Consider the following 21,640-nt stretch of genomic DNA (forward strand, 5'->3'; position numbering starts at 1 on the left):
ATCATTGTAGGTGGTGAATTCAGGAACAGAAATTTAAGACAAGGTTCAGGTATTCCAGTACTCGCCACCCTTATTTTCAATATATAAACAAAGTTTGGGATCACTTCCTTTATATATTTTACTAAACATGGATCGAAAGCTTTCGTTTAACGTAATGACGGTTATCCGAAAATTATTGACTAATCTATGAAAAACTGTTTTTCCTGAGAACACCAAATACAGGTACACTTACCCTAGCAACTAATGCAGAGGAAATTTCTCCAATAAACGCTGCATAGTCGGTTGTTGCGCTATTGCAGTAATATATTGTAGGTAGAGCAAAAAAAAACTGTTGAGTGGAAGTGACCTTGTCGAGTTTGTGGTAGGTCGGAACAAGGTGCTGAAGTGGTAAATGATGATGGACTTATGAGCTGTTTTCGGTTTTGTTTTATTCCTCTGAATTCTGCTTCTGTAGCAATCGGATGGTGATTAACTCGGAAAGTTTGTTGAATTCTTCGGTGCAAATTTACCGTTTATTGATGATGAGCATGATTAAAATGAACCCAATGATTGTCAATCAAGCGAACGTTAATCAAAGAATGAGACTTGTTATAGGCTCTACCTAAGATAATCGTTCTCACTTATCGGCTTGGTACGTAACCTCACAATTCGTTTGCGTGAAGAGCAATCTGCATGTAACAAAGATATAGACAAAATTTTTTGTGAAAGACCTTTCCGATATTTGCCAGATTGTGATCTTCTCTTCGTTTTAATAACTTGTTCTGGAGAAAATCCAAGTAAACCAAAAGAAATATTTCACTTTTGAAATCTACAGGTCATTAAAGAGACCTTTCAAGACGATCTAGAACAAACGTTCATTTTTATCTTCGCACGTTAACAGTTTATGCCTCTTCACTTCCAGAGTTGGAGAAGTACTTCGCGGTCTTTAAGGGTTTTCGAAAAAAGCATCCCTGGATTTATTCGAAAACACTTACTGTGATTGGCGGAACTATTTGCTTCCTCACTTGAATAAAAGAGGCTGCGGTAGAGGCTGCCTCGATATGTTACTAGGAAAAATTGTCCAATACATCGAATTCATTGCACATTTTGATTTTCAACAGTATCCATTTCATACTTGGATGGAATTGAATGTTCCTAAGAAACAATTGTAGGCTTCATGGCCGTGTGGTTAGTGTCACCAAGCATATAGCCGCATCGAGCCAAAGAGTGTGGGGTTGATTCTCGCTTCAGTCCGAAAAACTTTTTGTCAGGAATCTATTTCGACAGTGTCACTGGGCGTTGCATGCTAGCCCGTTGTCTAGTAAGGTGATTCTTCCTTCCATGTCAAGTTTATCAACAAAAACCCACGTTTTCGGAAGGAAGTTGTGAGTTAAGATATTCACGCTTCCCCTTATTTAAAAGAAACGAAAAATGGGCAAAGTTTGAAATGCAGCATTGAAAGGTATTGTTTATTGCTAAACATTGTTTCAAAACAGAGCATGTACAGTACACGAGGGTTCCGGGTCATTTGGCCGAATACCATTTGGCCAAATGCCGTTTGGCCGAACGCCATTTGGCCGAAAGGGTAATTTGGCCGAATGCCATTTGGCCAAATGTCGTTTAGTCGAAATTGAAAATAATAGTCAACTACAGTTAGCATGGGTTTGAAATAAATTTCAAAGAACTAATTCTGCTTATGCTTAAAGAATGATAAATCGTCATTCATATACAAATAATTAGCTCTTTAGTGTTAGTTCAAGAAACAGTCAATGCTGAAAAAAGAAGGCTCTAAATGTATGCAACCATTCACTGCTCTGCTAGTAGTAAGAGCTGCCAGCAGAGGTTTTCGCATCGCATTAGTAGTCTTGTAGGCTTCTGACAATATCTAAAACAGTTCGCAACTTAATCGTCCTTCTGCTGGATCAGGAAAAAAAACGAACGAAAGAAAAGCCTATGTTTAAAATTATGATGAATTAATAAAGACACTCGAAACCTTAGCACACCGTTGATACAAATCAACTATCAGTCTTGCACGATGTATGGAGTCCATAACTTCGTCCTGAATAGACGGTTCAATTGTATCATTATCGTCCCGCCACATCATAAAAATCAACAATTAACCCTTTGGGGCCTGATTTTTTCCAAGAACTATTATACAGTTTTTTGAACGCCTTTCAATAGTTACGGTGCTCAAAATGCCAAACATAACAAGAAATGATGACAAATATTTTTTTTGGGAGGTGCTAGGTCTTCCAAACTGCTCTTGAGCTCATAACTTGAAGTCTATGCTTGTAATAACAACCATGTTCATCATACAAGGTGATGAACTGTAATCTACCGTATATTCTGAACCTTCTGAGTGTTCAGCAAATATTATCAGATCATTTCGAATGTTCTAGATTATCTAACTTGTCGGGATGTACAGTACATAAGATGTACAACGCGATGAGAGTCAGGATTTAGTGGTAATAAATTAATAACCACGAAACGAAGCACTTCCGAAACATGGTGTATTCGACAAAGTTTCCAGTCATAATTAGCGACATCTATTGGGAAGCATCCATAAATTATGTCACTTAAAATATACTATTTTCACCTTTTGTTTGAGAACAATTTGTGAAAACCTCAGTAGAGTCTAAATGCGTAAACGAGTAGAAACACGTTTTGAATATATGTGTTTGTCGACGAATCTTCTTCTTTTTTCTTGGCATATCGTTCCCACTGGGAGGAAGCTGGCTTCTCAGCTTAATGTTAGTTTAGCACTTGCACATTTATTACCTGAGATCTTTCACAGCTAATGACCTTTTTGCATGGATATATCATGTGGCAGGCATGCGCCCATACTCTGTGCCCAAGGAAGTCAAGACTCTTTCCTTTACGAAAAGATCCGGTAATCGTCATACAAATCTCGAGCTCTACTTCTTTTTTGCAATCGTGCAACACGACTATCCGTGTAGAGGCGTTACTACTGTACTCTCACAGACAAACAGACGTAACACCCTTGAGAAGCTCATGGTACATGCGTTTAACGATGAATTTGAATTTCATTTGACCGACGCGATCGTTCCACCAGAGGCGCCAGTGTTCGACCGCTTTGACTTCTGATAGTGTACACGTTGCTGAATGATGCGAACAAAACTTACAGGCAATTCGTGTAGTAGTGTGCGTGTTAGGCAAACGTCAACTAAAAATCCATCATGGCAGACAGTGCTTCGCGCGGTTCTTGCAACAGATGGCAGTGTGGACTATCAGACTATCCAAGAGGACACTTCGCGATTGGGTTGACAGCTCAAAGTGCAAGCACAGTGAACACTAAACTTACCGAAATTTCGTTAAGCGTCATCAGTGCTTACCAATCTCCTTTGTTCCCCAAGCGATGATTGTCAAAAATTCATGGTAAACAAAAAAATTTAGCTGATCACAGCTGTCTCATGGATTGCCTTATTGTCAGTTAAGCACTTGGTAAACTCTTTGCCATGACATGAAAAGGCATGTGAAGCAGCGTTTTTCTTGAGATAATAGGTATGTATTACCAAGTACGAACATAAATTGTATTTACAAAAGGCATTTTAAGCTACTTTTATACTAATTATTCTATTTGTCAGACTTCTGCATGTTCAGGATGTTCAAGGTTGCCAAGTAGGACATTAAGGCATACACCTAAAATTTTTCCCTGACAGGGAAGTATATTTGCAAGGACTTTTCCGAAGACAGTAAATTTTATTTATTGATTCTTTTTATACAGCCATTTTCCGACTGCGGTCATAAATGACCGTGCCGGCCCAAAGGGAAAACTTTGATTATTTTAGCGAGAAAAGTTACTGGAACAAGGGTAGACCTGAAGTTCTGAACTCCAGGGTAAATTGGAGGGCCTGGAATATCACCAACGTTTTTCTTGAAATAGCCAATTGGTCTGTGAGAAGGTTCAGTGAACATGGTAGATTATATAACTTCACTCAGTTTAGAAGGAAATATTACTGGAAAAATAGTAGACCTGAAGTTCTGAAGTCCTGGGGAAATTTTGAAGGATCTGCAATACCTCAATCGTTCCTTGAAACAGCATATTGATCCAGAAGAAGGTTCAGTCAACATAGTAGATTATATAACTTCACTCAGTTTAGAAAGAAAAATTACTGGAACAAGGGAAGACCTGTAGTTCTGAACTCCAGGGTAATTTTGAGTGCCTGGAATACTCCAAACGTTCCTTGAAATATCTTTTTGATTCGTGAGAAAGCTCAGTGAACATTAAATAACTTCATCGTTTAGTAAGAAAAAATACTAGAACAATTGTAAATCCGGGGTAATCTGGGTGGCTCGGAATACCCCAAACTCAGTTTGACGAGATAAATTACTTGAACAAGTGCAGACCTGAAGTTCTGAACTCCAGGGTAATTTGGAGGGCCTGGAATATCCCAAACGTTCCTTGAAAGAGCTTATTATTCCATGAGATGGTTTAGTGAGCATGTTAGATTATATAACTTCACTCAGTTTAGTGAGATAAATTACTGAAACAAATGTAAACCTGAAGTTACGAACACTAGGGTAATTTGGAGGGCCTAGAATACCCCAAACGTTCCTTGAATTAGCCTATTGATCCGTGACAAGGGTCAGTAAATTTGGTAAGTTATATATCTTTACTCAGTTTAGCAAGAAAAAATACTGAAATAAGTGTAGACCTGAAGTTCTGAACTCCAGGGTAATTTGGAGCACCTATTATATCCCAAAAGTTCCTTGAAACAGCCTATTGATGCATGAGAAGGTTTAGTGAGCAGGAAAGATTTTATAAATAGTTTAGCGAGATAAATTTCTGGAATAAGTGTAGCCCTGAAGTTCTGAACTTCAGGGTAATTTGGAGGGCCCGGAATACTCCAAACGTTCTTTAAAACATCCATACGTGCGAAAGTTCAGTGAACATGGTAGATTATATAACTTCACCCAGTTTAGCAAGAAATACTACTGGAATAAATGTAGACATGAAATTCAGATTTCCAGGGTAATTTGGAGGGCCTGGAATACCTCAAACGTTTCTTGAAGTAGCCTTTTGATCCGTGACAAGGTTCAGTAAACATTGTAGATTATATAACTTCACTCAGTTTAGCGAGAATAACTACTGGAACAAGTGTAGACCTAAAGTTCTGAACTCCAGGGTAATTTGGAGGGCCTGGAATATCCCAAATGTTCCTTGAAATAGCTCTTGAAATTCTCAGAGGTTGGTAGATTCTATTTGAATTTGTAATGTTATTGTTTTTAACCCAAACAATTACTGTTACGGTTGTAGATTTCAAAGAGTGTGCTTCAGGACAGTTTGGACGTCCTAGAACATCCCAGGACATAGCAAAGCAAGTGAAATAGTGTTTTCGTTAAAAGAGTAATTCTGTATTATCTAGCCTGAACATCATTTATGTTCACAAACAGCATTTCACGCTTCGTATGTACTTATAGTTCAATTTTCCAAACTTCAGGATGTTCAGGATGTTCTAGGTTGTCAATTAGGTCATAAAGGCATATACTTCATATTTTTCTCTGATAAAAGAGTATATTTGGGACAACTTTGCTGAAGACAGTGTATACATTTGTTCATTGGTTCTTTTTTTACAGCCTTTTTTGTACTGCGGTCATATATGACCGCGCCGGCCCCAAAGGGTTAAATTAGTTATTGGGCCACATTTATAAATCCTACACATCAGCGTTGTAGCAATTTGATTTTTTTTTCGTAATTCGGCCAAACGGCATTCTGCTAAATGGCATTCGGCCAAATGGCATTCGGACAAATGGAGTTCGGCCAAACGGCGTTCGGCCAAATGGCCGGACACCGTACACGAGTACAAGAGTACGTGTTTGTTGACCTAGAATGTCAATTTAAATCAATACATACTTAGTTTGTGTTTTTGTAACATATCATTTCAGCAGATTTCTCAATAGGCTTGTTAATCTGAGAACCGTAAACCGAGGACAAATCAATCACTATTTTACAACTTTTTGTTATACCATACTTAAGAATACTGATAAGGGGGCTAGAAGCAAAAGGATGTCAGTGACAATAATCTGCTTTGAGCAAAACGAGTTCGAATTTTTTACAGATAGGTTTCGTTCCATACAAATTGTATAGATTTCAAATCAACAAGCCAATTTTCTAGAATTATGTTAATTTTTTTCCTGGAGGATGGACATATCACTTCAAAATACAGTCCTCGTGCTATAAAAAACTGTTAAATTTATCGGTATATTCAGCTCAAAACTTACTAAAATGTCACTTACACCCATTTGCGATTGGGCAACTCAGATATTGTCTAAATGAACTCGACAAAAGTCAATGTAAGGCTTATTACATTTTTTTAAATTTAAAACAACATTGAAAAATAGTTTTTTTTTTAGATATAAATAGGAAAAAACATAAAATGACACTTTGGAGCGAATTTAATCACAAATCATGCTTAAGAATTGCCTCATTTAATAAATATGTGTATACGAATGCGAAAATGGCTGAATGCAAGGCTCTATTTTTAAGATCTTGAAAGTCTCTATTTTAAGCAATTTTTTTCACTGATTCTTTAGGAATTCCTTTTCAGATTCCTCGAGAAAAAAACTTCCGAAATTCTGATAGTGAATGTTACAAAGATCTCTTCAGGTATACTTCTGGAATCTCATTCAGAAATTTCTCTATTGATTCCAACACCAAGTCTCCCAAAAACCTTCCAGCGTTGGTTCAAGGGATGGATAGAGGAATTTTCTCGTAATTTGCTTCTGGAAATACATGATCGCTATAAAGCTTTTCTTGGCCATTATGATTTCTCCAGTTGTAACTATAGGAGATCTTCCCTAGCTTCCTACAGGAGCTCCTTGAAAACATACTATACTGTTCATTTGCATTTGAGGATTTTTCAAAGAACTGCTAAGAGAATGCCTATGCCAGTTTCTCCAGTTTACCATACAGGACTTTTAACAATAATACTTCGATATAGCATAACTCGATTTTTATTTTGTTACGTTATATCGAAGCAAGTTTTTTTGAATCTAAATTTCGTTGAACATGTATACTTTTATTAGAAAATGGATCATGAAATGATGTTATTGACCTAGCAAGCATTTTCAGTCTAGCTTACATATTTTTCCGGTTTTATTTTTTATTTTTCTTTTAATTTTCTTTTTTTTTATTTTTAAGTCTATATTGCTGCAATCTTCAAAGAAATGTATTCCGGAAATATCTTTGGAGGAAAAACTCTGAAAGAAATTCATGAACGAGATCTTTCAGAAACCCTTAAAAAAGTTAATGTTGAGCCGTCCATGAACAGTTCTAGTAGGCAATTATGGGACTTGAAGAATTTTGTTAGGAGGAATTCTTGAAATAAATCCTTTTGTATTTTCTTGACAGAATTTTAGAATAAATTCCTCAAGAATTCTTTAAAAAATGTATCAGTAAATTGATGATGAACCACTAGAAAACTCCATTCAAATAAGAACTAATGGTGAGAGTTTTTCCATAGAAAAGTTTCAAAACGAATACGTTGTGAGAGTATCGGCATTATTCCAGGAGAATTCTCTGGGGGATCTGGGGATCTTGATAAGTTTTTGGACGAATTACCGAATATATTTCGTAATACAAAATATCAGTAGGATATTCTATAGACGAAAATCTTAAAGATTACTTGGAGAATCCACTGAGAAAAATCCTAAAGAACTTTTTTAAGAAATTCCTGATGGAATCAAATAGAAGGATTTCGTTCCACATTGAATCCTTGAAGAAACTTAAGTAGTACACAAAATGAAGAAAGAATTAAAGAATCTTAAGTAGTCCATATGATGGTTCTTGCATAAATATATACAGAATGTACCGCAGAAATTTATAATTTATTAAATGAAGATATTTCGAGAAGATTGTTTTTTTAGGTTTTTGGACGAACGACGAATTTTTAGAATAATTGCCAGGGCATTTCAATAATTATTACTGGATAGTTCTTCAAAAGGGTCGCTAGAAGAATTTTTGAAAAACTGCTGGAATAATTTATGAATTTCTATACTCCGGAAAAATTAATGTATCGTAGGCAGAATGGTTTGAAGAATTCGTAGTTGAAGCTTCTTTATTTCCTGGAGAAATCACTTGGAGACATTCTTGATCAAAGGCATTGAAGAATTCATAGATATATTTGAAAAAGAAACTATTGGAGAAATTCAAAATCCTTGAATTTAAAATCCCTAGAATTCGGAATCCTTTGGAAACAGTTCTTGAATATATTCTGGATAAAATCCTGAAGGAATATAATTACAATTTTTTTATGAAATTTCTCAAGAAATCCTTGGGACGGGAATCCGTTAAGTCAATACTGATCAAATGTTTCTAGAAACTGTTGGAGCACTCTCTGAAATCGCATTGAAAAAAAATCTGATGGAATCCTTGGAATTGTTTTTGAGGAATATCTCAGAAGTTTTTATACATAAATATCATGAGCATTAACTAGTGGGAGATTGTACGAAATTTACCAGAAATTCATTCCTCAGAATGACATTCCCCAGAACGCCATTCCCCAGAATGGGACATTCACCAGAAATCCATTAAATAGTGAACACAATTTTTGTTTGATAATGGGCATATGGACATATGGAGAGAAAATTGGGAACGAGATATGGAGATATCGAGATATGGAGAGTGAAAATGTATGCAGAATGAAGGGACTGAAAAAATCATCGACATAGGGAGAGATATCGAGATGTAGAACATCGAGATGTGGAGGGTCTACTGTAGTTATCCGAATAGATCAGCCTCCTGACAAAAAATTGAACGTAGTTTGGCACATTCAAGAAATGTAGACAACACGCACTTTGGGCACCACGGACGAAGACAATAAACCTAGGAAGAACAGCCAATGTTCAAAAGAAGGGAGGATATGCTATGAAAGCAATAAAAAGAAAATTCCATCAATTTATTATGAATTGAAAGTATATTACACTAATACAAATCACCTTTTGAATATACAATCAGAAAGAACAGCCAATTTGAAAAGAGGGAAGAATTATTATGAATTCAAAACAAATAATTTATCGAATAGCTTGGGTCAAGTTTGATGAAATATGTAAAAGCAGCTTATCTTTAACAGTTTTGCTACTTTTTCCCGAATGTCGTTTCCCCGAACGCCAGTTCCCCGAATACCCCGTTTTCCCGAATAGCCCAGTTCCCCGAAAAGTTTAGCTCGTACAACTTTTTGTATTTCAAGGTGCTGAACGAACCGGTCATCTTCATATGATTGGCGATTCACCCTAGTTTCGCCGTACACTTTATTAACGACAAAAGACTAAATAAAACCAAATTTATTTCTTCTCGCTCTTTAAAAATGTATGAAAACGATTCTGAGGAATGTCCTATTGTGGGGCATGGTTTATGGGGAATGTCATTCTGGGAAATGTCCTACAACCCTAGTGGGATTCCTACAAGATCACTGTCGCAATTATTTAAGTTTTAGTATTAAACATGAATATCAGAATTGTTTCTGGTTCAAATCCGTGAAGAAATTCCAGGAGAGACATCAAATTCTTGGAGAAATAATTTGAAGAATATCTGTATTCAGTGATAGTAAACGCTTGGATTGCTCTGATTTAATATTGATTGGTGTTTGAATCTTGAAGAACATTTATTGTAATTCATATATCATGTTTTCAATAAAAATTGGAAAAATAAATGAGAGCCAAAAAAGGTTTGAGTTATATCGAGGTTCCTTTTATAAAGAGGTTACGTTATATCGAGGTATTACTGTATTTGGATTTCTTTAAGGATTCATCTAAATTTACACTAGGAATTGCTCCAAAAAATACACTACGGATTTTCTGAGGAAATTTACCAAGAATTCCTTTTCAAATTTACTTGGAATTCCTCATGAAGCTCCTCTCTAATGACTTCCCAACATTTTATGCGAAATTACGTGTATGCGATGTGTAGTGCGATTTCTCGTGTATTTTTCAAGTAAAATCTTCATGGCTTCTTCTAGAGGTCATAGTAAATGGTCTAGTAATTCCAGTCATCAAAGCAATTTATCTACGAAATCCTTTAGTTCTGTCAAAAAACTTTGTGAGATTTCATCATGGGTTACTTTCAAATTTAATCAAGTTGCATCAAATGTTCATTTGGGAATTTTCTTTTGAAATATCTACCGTAATTTCGGAAAATTTAACCATTAATTTCTAAAATAATCCTTACTTTTTTCTGGAGATATTCCTTGGAAAATGCCTGGGGAAATTATTTGAAGATATATTTGAAAACATTTTCTAAGAACTCTATGGTCTCTAATTCCCAAAGTAATCTTAGGGACAACCTCTGTAGTAATTCCTGAAGGAATTCACTGGTTGAAATCTGAACGATAATTTGAAAGAAATTCTAGTAAATCCTTTGAGAAAATACTATTTAAAATCTTAAAGATATTGTAATCGGGAATCTTAGTAGAAGTTATGAGAAATCTGTCAAATCATTGTTAACATTCCCGGAGTACTTATTTTCTTGAAAAAAATCAGGAAGGTATTTTGAAGGAATTCATGCTGGAATCTCTAAGGTAACTTTTATGGTTGTCCTAAGGAGAATACTACATTGAATTTATTAGGGTTTATTAATTTTTAGGAAGTTCGTGAAAACCACAAAATGAACTCTTGGTAAAATCTTAGGTGTTCATTTTGTAATTAGTTGAAGCAAACTTTGGGCTTTTCTTCCATCAAGAATTTCAAAATCAAACAAAACACAAAATTTGGGAAGTGTCAACATTACGCTTGAGTTCCCAATTTAAGCTGTACATGGATCATTGCTTTTCATTGCTTACTTCGCTAGCAAATATATCAACTTCCATGGCAATTCACTGGAAGCTAACTTGTACCAATTTTGAAACCAGACAAAAATTGCAAAAGCTCCTAGCTATCGTCCATCAGTAAACTTTTTGAAAAGGTCATTTTGAACAGAATGATGGCCCACATTAACGAAAATTCAATTTTGGCCAATGAACAGGATTCCGCCATGGACATTCGACCACTCATCAACTTTTACGTGTAACAAATTTGATCCGTTCCAACAAATCTGAAGGCTATTCTATTGGTCTTGTTCTTCTAGATATAGAAAAAGCATTCGACAGTGTTTGGTATGAAGGTTTGATCGTAAAATTAAAAAACTTTCATTTTCCAACATACATTGTTAGAATAATCCAAAGTTATCTGTCAAATCGTACTCTTCAGGTTAATTATCGGACCTTCAGGTCTGAAAGACTTCCTGTAAGAGCTAGTGTTCCTCAAGGCAGCATTTAGGGACCAATATTACACAATATTTTCACATCTGACTTACCTTAGTTACCTCAGGGATGTCGAAAATCTTTTTTTGCGGACGACACAGGCCTCTCCGTCAAAGGACAAAGCCTGCGTGTCATCTGTAGTCGATTGCAAAATAGTTTGGATATTTGTATACTTGCAAAAATGGAAGATTTCACCTAATGCTTCCAAAACTCAACTAATAATATTCCCACATAAACCAAAAACTCTTTATTTGAAACCTTCAAGTAGACATGTTGTCACGCTGAGAGGGGTTCCAATAAATTGGTCAGATGAAGTTAAGTACATAGGGCTCATGCTAGGTAAGAATTTAACTTTCAAAGATCACATTGAGGGCATTCAAGCCAAATGTAATAAATATGTAAAATGTCTCTACCCCCTAATTAATAAAATAAAATCAAAATTTTTTGAACAAGCTTTTGGTATTCCAATAAATTTTCAGGCCAGCCATCTTGCCAGCTGTACCAATTTAGACAAGTTGTTGTAATACCATGAAGATAGCTCTACAGAGAATTCAAAAATTTGAAAATTATTCTGAAGCTTCCTCCCTGGTATGGTACCAATGAGTTACATAGAATATCCAATGTTGAAACATTGGAACAAATATCAAATAAAATAATTAATTATTTCATGCAAAAATCGTTACAATCTTCTATTGTTACGATTAATGCGTTAAATATTTAGGTTAAGTTAGGTTAAGTAAATTGAAAACTTTTTTTTTCTCCTATGAGCAGGGTAAATCAACTCACTTGTAAAAAATCTGAACTGCCACGGCAAATGAAATGTAATATGTTGTTTTATTATACTACATTAGGATGATAGTGTTGTCTAATAACACAGAACATCTAGCCATAAGAAATGAATGTAATGTTTAGAATGATACTAATAAAAAAAAAGATATCTACACTGCGTGAAATCAATGTTTTTGTTGTCTAAATCCCATTTTGATAATTCGGAAATGGACACTCAAGAGAAAATAAGTTAATAGTAATAATGAGTGTTGGTAATTTACGCACTGCTGATCACTGAACTAGTAAACAAGGCGGTGTGATGTAGGAGATTCCAACCAGCCATAATATAAGCTTATTCTGTACGGTACATTTTTGAATTAAGAACACACTTGTTTGTTTCCGACAATCGTCATCACGATGGATAAGTCCCCAAGCTAACACGAAACGTGCTCTGGACCAACTTGACTCAATTTTTCGAAATACCAGCTAATCCTAAGCTTAGCAATCGTTGTGAATGGGTAGAATTCGGCTGAAGTCTATGCTGTAATAGCCTCAACAGAAGAAGTGTCGCCGGCATTCTCCCGACGTCACGCGCTCTCATGATTCACACATTTTCACCAGAGTTTTCTGTCGTCACTAATTTTCCGCCCACCGACCGAAACCACACGCACACCCAGCCAGCCAACCGGCATTCCCCGGCAACGACGTATAGATTTTCCAAACCGTAGATAACCATCGACGTCAGGCACTTTCACGGACTGGTTTTAAAAATAGTGCAATCCTCTATTTTTGCTCTCACGCCACGCAACAGCACTCCCCCTAACACAGATGCGGGTGCTTCTTCGGTTTCTTCTGAGGTCGTAACACTTTATCACTCCTCTCTCTCTGCGGCGATAACTATTTCAACATAAATATGCCGTAAAAGCAGTAGATATCACCCCGATGACGACGTTCCGCGAATAACCTTTACCCGCCAAATTTATTCCAACATCACAAGTGATCATCACCTTTTATATACGACGAAAGCAATTCATTGCGTGAATTGCTACCGGCAAAAGAAGACTAACGAACAATTTGAAATCAAAACCGAATTTAGAACTATACCATATGATTCCAACTAGATTTTGAATCCTTTGGCAGATACGCGAATTTCGACCTCAACTGGAAAGTCTTCAATGCTATATACTAGACTTGACTCTAGTTGGAACTAAACGGCATAATACTCAATTCGGTTTTCATTTACTTACAGGTATTCCACTATACTCGAAGATTTATCAATTTAAAATCACCACCACAATCGATCCTGGATATTCACGCGCGTGACTTCGATGAGCACTCTCACCTGAATCTCCCTCCACAACTTCACCACGCGAAATCCGTCGAGCTCGAAAACAAAAAAAAAACGCGCCTGGAAAAATCGAAAACAATAAAAAACAAGAAACCGACGACAACGCGGCGATTCGGGTTCTGCTCGCGGCAAAAGTTCAAAACCTAATGTTGCATGGAATTGTACGACCGGCCGCTATAACTAACTAACTAGGCAACCGAAGGGGGTATACCTTCTATTACAGACGATTCAGAGCAGCTAACTGCTGGTTCTGTTGCATGCTGACGGCCAGCAGCGGCATGTGTTTCTTCGTCGTGTATTTCGGACGGAGTCCGATTGAGTGACGGTGACGACGAAGACGAAGACGGCGATTGGTTTTGCATCCCAGCTGATTCTGAGAGGAGAAGCAAAACATCCAGTGACACGGTTTCAGTGAGGGGTCACCCCCGAGGGATCTGATGAACCGACCTACGTATTACCAGCGTCAAAGTCAAAGACGACTCTTTTTATTGTGAATTGTCGCATCATCAGCAGCAGCCGCGTTGTTACCCTACCGGAATTTCTCCCTACTACCAGCACCCAACACAGACATCGGGACTTCGTCTCACCTCCATTAGCAGAGGCGTACACACCCGCGCAAATATTTGGGGTCATTTTTAAGTTTGTATATTACATTTTTATATTATCTCGTGACATTTTTCGAAAGTTACACTGAAAAATAGCCAATCTCCTCAACTTTTGATCGATCAAATTGGAATCAAAGTGAAATTAGAACCCTAATCTTATATTATTTGAAGAGTAATTGCTAAATCCCGAGACAATGTAACGTCCCCTCCCTAGTTTTCGCCACCCTGATAGAACATTAGCTTATTCTGGATTGTAATAAAATAAAAATGTTTTACTTTTTAACTTATCTAAAAGATTGAAATAATATATACTTAGTTTCCAAATGTTACTTATTAAAGCAATTTTCTAAACCGCCAAATAAGCGCTTTTAAAAATGTTGAGGAGATAACACGCTATTTTTTCCGTTCAATGAGAATAGCGTCTATTTTAAAAGACAAGGAAAACATATTATGTTAACTATTTCATCTGTAAAAAATTAATAGTTCCGATAGGACATGCATCAGCAAGAGACAGGAATAGATTTTTTCAACTATACCAGCAATTATAATCAGTTTTAACCTTTTTTTTCAGGGTGGTGAAAACTAAAGCACGTTTTTGTTCGTTTCTAATCTTCGCCCCTGGCGAAACTGCCTGTAACGTTCTTTCAGAGGTGCGTGCATTAATTTTCGCTCTCCTCGAAATTGTTCAAAAACACAAAACAAACTCATTGATTTTTAACCTGTTTACAGGAGGCTACAGGAAGTTTGAAGGATTTTCTGAATGTGCCGAATAGTTCCGTCTACTTAGTATTACGTTTCCACTGAGACAGACCCTGTTCTCAGCTATATATAATCAACAGCTGGGAGGGAGAAGCCGTTACAAAATTTATGTACGTCATAATGAGCCGAGATTTTGCTGTCACGAACTGTCACTGTGAGCCCAGATCTTGAAGAATGGACAAACTTGATAAAAGCGCGTAATTGATCAAAAAAAAATTTTGCATTCCAGCAAAGTTGACAACAGTCGGTTGAAAATCAATTCCTGCAACACCCAAAAGCAATGCCACGATAGTACCTTTTAATTTGATCGAATATAAAGTAATGAGACACGCATCTTTTTACTGTTTTCCAATCATCATTAAAATTGAATGCACATAACACTATGGCCCTTTTTCCAAGTTTGTCCAGAAAGATCAAAGGTACACAATAAAAGAAAACTAGCGGTTTTCCCCAAGCCTGCCTTGATTGTCGTTGGTGAGCGGGAGTTATCTTGCAATTTGGAAAAGTGTTGTGTCATATTTCGTGTGTAGTATCGGTGCCTCCCTCCCAGATCAACAGTATTCATATGAGCACTTGCACAGTAGGCTGTCCCTTAGTTTTTGAAAATGCGAAATGTTATAAGATCGTCATGGTAAAGTGCTCGTTTTGGTAAGAAAAAATCAGGTAAAAATTTGAAGTCCGTACATGGACGCTAAGTGGTCCCCCAATGGACCTGAAGGTATTAGGAGTAGATGACCCCGTGCGCAAAATCGAGCTCGCTGCTCTAGTACACGCAGCATGAGTATGAAATGCCACCAATAACAAATTGTTCTGCGCGCGTTGATAATCAGCATAGAAGTTTGTTTTCTTTGGGATGATTCAAATATTACGTAACGCAGAATTTGCCAATTTTAGACCCTCTCCCTCTCCCACACAACAACTTTTGTATGAAAAAATTAAAATTTTGGTGTGGACCGTAGCACTACGGAAGACTCCCTCCCTCCCCCTGTCGCGTTACGTAATATTTGAACGATACCTTTGAAGTTATGAATTTTCTGTCAGCATGCAGTGTTATGAAGATATCCACAGTATAAAATATTATTTTACCTCAAACTATATGCTGTTTATCAATTTATTACTAGTGGCTTTTTGTACTCATGTTGCGTAAACTAGAGCAGCGAGCTTGATTTGGCACACGGGGTCATCTACACCCAATACCTTTATGGTCGTTGGGGGACAACTTAGCGTCATGCTTCAAAAGACAGATTTATGAAGTCTTTTGAAAATTGTTGGTGTAGTTCTTAGATTTGCCATGGATTCAGTAGTTTCTACAATAAAAATCATTCAGTGTGTGATATTTGTAGCTCATTATTATACTGATAGTCTGTGACGAAGAACAAATTAAACTTAATATTGTCAATCAAATAACACACCATATTTAGCAATTATGAAATGGAAGCTAAATGAAATCTACCGATTTTAAATCTTAAATGTTAGTTTTACCACTACATGAGGTAATTGGGTTTAGTACTTTTTCCCCGCATTCAGTTATTGGCACTGCTAACATTATAAAAAAAACGCCGAAAACAATCAATTTCACCGATACTTGATATAATTATTTAAAAAATATTGCACGGGTAGAAATCAGAATCCAAAAACAAGATTATGACTCATGATATCATGATTCCAGCGTGTTTTCGTCTTATGAAAATACACCATGATTTGGACTCATGAAATCATGAGTCAGATTGCCGTAACGCAACACACGCGTTAGGTTTTTGTAGCTGATTGCTCGGAATCATGATTCAAATGCCAAAAATGCTGAGTCGCGCATCCGTTTATGATCGACAAAATAAAAAAAAGTTAAAAAATAGCGTACATTGAGATTCGAGCCAAGAACCTTCCGATTGTGAGCCACGTACTCTACCACTCAACCACTTCGTCATCTTGAATTAATAGTGATCAATACGAATGAGATGAAGCAAAGTGCGCCGCTTAGTGTTTTCACACTGGATGTTACGCTTATGAGGAATCATGATTATGACTCCAGGAACCATGATTTGTGATCCTGATATTAGGGAAAGTGTACCAGTTATGGCCATAGTGGTTCCCTATTTGGCCATATGTGAAATTTTGGTAATTTTCACATTTTAAATCTTTTTGAATGTTTTAACATCAAGATCTATCTTAAATTTAACTACTACAAAATATGAAAATTTTCAAAATTTGAAGACATGAAAGTAATCACGTATGGCGAAATATGGAACCATTATGTCCATAACTGGTTCACCTACCCTATAACCTAACCAATTTATGAATTTCATGATTTGTAAATCATGGTGTGGGGATCAGATTTTTATCCGTGTGGAAGATCTTTAATGTATGTACATTATGAAGGTGCGAAATATATGGTGCAATACATGGCAATATTAACATTTCTAGTCAGCCTAGTGAGCGAAGTGTAGGATTGGTAATTCAGATATCTTCGTCTTCTTGGCATGACGTCCTCACTGGGACAGAGCCTGCTTCTCAGCTTAGTGTTCTTATGATCACTTCCACAGTTATTAACTGAAAGCTTTCTTTGCCAAACATGCCATTTTCGCATTCGTATATCGTGTGGCAGGTACGAGATACTTTATTATCAAGGAAATTTCCATTACGAAAAGATCCTGGACCGACCGGGAATCGAACCCAGACACCTTCAGCATGGCTTTGCTTTGTAGCCGCGGACTTTCACCACTCGGCTAAGGAAGGCTAATTCAGATATATCGGTGTTGATTCCGATATTTTGACATTTTCGGCAAAGTTGTAGCTTGAAGGAATTCACATGAGAAGTGTATGTTCATTTTTCCATAGATTATTATTACGAGCAGTTAGAGGACTGAACACAAAAGGATTGCCTTTTCCATAGTAATTTCCATATAATCTTCAAATGGCGTGTGCACAACCAAATTTCTTCCAAATCACTTCAAATTAAGGGAGAATGATTTTTATCATAATTAACATCGTTCAAGCATAGGAGAGCAAAAATGTTAAAATTTGCATCAGTCTAATGGTCATGGATTAGTTTTTTGACACCCACATTTGCCATGAGATGCATCGAAAAGGGCGGTCAAAGTTATCCCCTAGGCCCAATGTCATCCTGCACGGCGGTAGTCGATAAGTGTAGAGAAATTAATTGATTGCTGACCACAGCAGCGAAATGAACGCACTGGAGCAGGTAGCGACAAAGTCTCTTCAAAATATGAACTTTAGAGAACTCTTGCCTGAAAAGAGAAAGCAAAATAAGATCAAACAGAAACCAAAAAGAGACCGAAAATGACCAATAAGGAAACAAATAAAAAAAGGAAACCTAACATGAATCATTAGTTAAAAGTAGGTTCCTTCCTCAGATTCTGAACTAAGAATATTCTGAGATTTTTTTAAGAATTTTTCGCGACATTGCAACAAGTAATACTGCTCGCTTTCATCAGAAATTCATTCTAGTAATTATTCCCCATGCAATTCCTCCTAGAGTTTTCCTAAGAAAACTTCAATAATTTTGATTTGGATACCTGATTTTTCGAGGATAACCACATAAATCGCCCCAGAGATTTACCCAAAGACTCTGTCAGATATTTTCAAAAAAGTTCTTAGTACTACATGATATAACTTGGTAATTCTTCCATAGATTTTTAATAGTCATTCCCCAAGACTCCCGCTTAGAACATCCTGCAAAATTGTTCTTCAGGATTTATAATATTTAGGAATTTCTCTATGAATGTCTTTAGGAACTGATCCAGAGATTCCTCGTAAGATTTCTTTGGAAATTTCTCCAGTAATATGTTTGAGTTTTCTTAAAGATTTGTCCAGCCACTTTCCAAGAGTTTATAGTCATGTCTCTAGGGAACTGTCAAGAAAATTTAGTTAGAAATGGTCGGAAGACTTTATGGAAAAAAATGCTTCAGTGTTAAATGTTGTGCAGCTTCGACAATTTTTCAAAGATTCCAGGGGATTTTTTTCGTGAAATTCATTGATAAATGTTTGCAAGATCAGCATGAGTAATCTTTGGATGAGATGCTAGAAAAGTTCCTAGAAAAAAAAATCTAAAAGAACCTCATGGTGACTCACAGATCAAATGTAGTGAGGAATTTTTGAAGCAGTTACTGGGAGTGAACGTGGATGAAAAAGTGTATAAATTTTAGTGGGGTTCCTTGTATTCAAAAATCTGAACGAATTTCTACAAAAGCTATATAATCAATCTAAATATATATTGAAATCTTTGGAAGATCTTCTAAAGTAATAACTGGAATATTCGGTTGAGAGACTAGTGGATGAATTGTTGGAGGAAAACCAAGAACATGCGTTGAAAAAATAATCTAAGTGATCTCTGAGCTAATTACTGGAGGTAGTGCAGTTAGAGTGCTTAAGGATTGTTTGGAGGAAATTCCGGAGGAATTCCTCTAAGTATTCTAAAAACAACACAGGAGAATTTCTGTGAGAATTGGTAGACCAATCACTAGATTTTTTCGGAGAAATTCCTGTAGAAGTCCCTCAAACTATTCCAGATAAAATTGCCGGAGAAATCACTAGGATGATTCCCGAAGCTTTTTCTAAAGAAATCTGAGGAGATATTTGTCAAGAATGAATGGTAGTATAATAGTCTCTGAAGGTATCTCTGGAGCCTGTAAAGTTTTGCATCAAAATTCTCGGCCTGCAGTGGTGCTGAATCGTGTGCTGAATGGAGTGGGCTTCGTGGCCGTGTGGTTTGTGTCGTCAGACAGTTAAACGAATCGTGTCATGGGGTGGCTTCAGCCGTTAAATCTTTTCGTCAGGAATGTTTCTCAGCTGTGCCACTGGAGCATAATTGTCCGCTGTCTAGTGTTTTGTTACGGTCTGTGCAGCTTAATGCCTGAAGACGGTGTCCATATCTTGTAAATCATAGAGTTTAAGTGCTTAGTTCAAATTTTTCTTAGAAAAGCTTTTGGGTATTTGGTGCCTATTATTTTTTTTGAAATATTTTGTATTGTTAGTTTCAAATTAATTGTTGCTTATTGTTATCGATTAACCATTAAAAAATATATTCTTCAGCGCCTGTTTAATTTTTATAATGTTTATTATGCTATTGATTATTTGACTGACTTTTTTAATAAAACAAAATTTGTTCCCTTTCTCAAATGATATTTTGATTGCCATTGAAAAGCTGTTTTAGTGCAGAAGAATGTTTCTTGTTTATTCAATGGGAATAGTGAAAGTTATGATGAGGAGTGCCTGATGGATCTTTTGGAATGTCTTGTAACTATCTATGCATACCATATTTTGGTATCTTACTTTAATGGTATTGTTAAGTAGACTATATTTTGTCCATTATTATTATGGTTTCAAAAAAAAAAAAAAAAAATGTTCAAAACAATTAACCCTCTAATACCCAACCCCGCCTTTAGACGGGGTACACTTTGGAATTTTGTGTATTTTTTCGTAGCTTGGAAATCAAAATGATTTTCTTTTTGGCTTACATTTGACTTTTGAAACTTTTGTGTATATTTGAAAATTTTTATTCTTATATAACCTACAAATACCTGGAGTTCATTTAACGTGTAATATAAAAAATCGTACTTTTTATATTTTTCTGCGATCAATCTATCACAGTAGAAAAGCTTAGTAGTATTAAAATATTTTCAAACCTGTTAATTACACGGAAAAATAAAAAATCCAGAAAAACAAGTATTTTTTATTATTCAAAGTACCGTAATCCGGGGTAACATTGATCAGTTTTTAGGATATTTCTTAAATATTTCATCCAAAACTGTAAATGTTGTGAGTTTTATATTTTTAAAACAAGTACTGCTACCCAAAGCTCGTGACTATATACTGTATTTTGTTTTTTGAAAGATTTAAGCATGTTTACAAAAATGTTTTATGTGATTTTTTCATTTAGTTGATATGGGGTAACATTGATCATCCATGTAAACAACGTTCGGTAATATTGAAAATGTCGTTACTTACATAAATCATGGCCCCTGAAGCCGAATATGATGTCCAAACGCTTACATCTCATTTACTTTTTGAGTTATTTTAAAATTAAAAACAACTCGAACAGCGGAATACGCCTAAAGGTAGGCAATTTCCTAAAGGAATTCTAGATTCTTAACAGTAATTTGTTAATGATTGAACATACTTATAAAAGTTTTAACAGCGGAATCGCTTTTGGCGATGCCATTTTTAGGGAGAACCGCATTTTCCTTGCTCATATCGCTTGCAGAACCTATGTGAGACATCAATCTTCGGTAGTGTCATCCTTAACCATTGAAATCATTGTTTCACAAACTTGACAATTTTACGCATAAAGTTAACGCATTTTTTGCAAAAATCTTCATTTTTAATTGCTCATAAATATAAGAAACAGAAGCCACATTCATGCTTTGGAAATATTTCATCAATAAATAATGATACCAACTTATTACGAGATGAGTTATTCCGATCAATGTTACCCCGCTGATCAATGATACTCCGGATTACGGTACTGTAAAAATATGAATTTTTGTTATTGTCAAAATTTAGTAACTATAAGAAGCTTCAAGAAAAAATGAAAAACGAAAGGGATGTTCAAAAATAAAAATTATAAAAAATTATAAAACGTCTAGGTTCGGTAATCTGCAGCAAATTTTTATACTACTCGGAATCCCCCTCCATAACAAAAGCCCTAGCTACGCCAACATCCACAAGCGGGCAGAGGCGCGCGACTTTGGGTGGGTGGCTGATTGAGGTGGCGTTGGATGATCACAGTCATTACTGGTGTCGCTACTGTTGTGGTTTCGGGTCGTCATCACCCCCAGATCCAGTTCGTTTTGTTCATATACATTATGGTTCCGTAGGTAATGATCAGCATCTTCGTCGGCTGTCGTCATCAAAAGACGTCGTCGCTTCGTTGTCGCCACTAACGAAGACGGACATTCGGTTCTTCTCTT

The 21,640-nt window shown here is 36.2% G+C and overlaps 1 protein-coding gene across 1 annotated transcript in view; it reads right to left on the bottom strand.

The window, feature by feature from the left end:
• LOC5569868 (P protein) overlaps positions 1-13,265 on the bottom strand; it is a 255,338-nt gene extending 242,073 nt beyond the window's left edge. The window contains exons 1-2 of the mRNA XM_021847734.1: positions 13,250-13,265; positions 13,010-13,064 (exon numbers count right to left, since the gene is read on the bottom strand). The gene's annotated coding sequence lies outside the window, so the exon portion shown is untranslated. The remainder of the gene's footprint in view (positions 1-13,009; positions 13,065-13,249) is intronic.
• Positions 13,266-21,640: the final 8,375 nt, after the last annotated feature.

The sequence above is a fragment of the Aedes aegypti genome, chromosome 2 (genome assembly GCF_002204515.2).
Source record: "Aedes aegypti strain LVP_AGWG chromosome 2, AaegL5.0 Primary Assembly, whole genome shotgun sequence".
Lineage (NCBI taxonomy): Eukaryota > Metazoa > Arthropoda > Insecta > Diptera > Culicidae > Aedes > Aedes aegypti.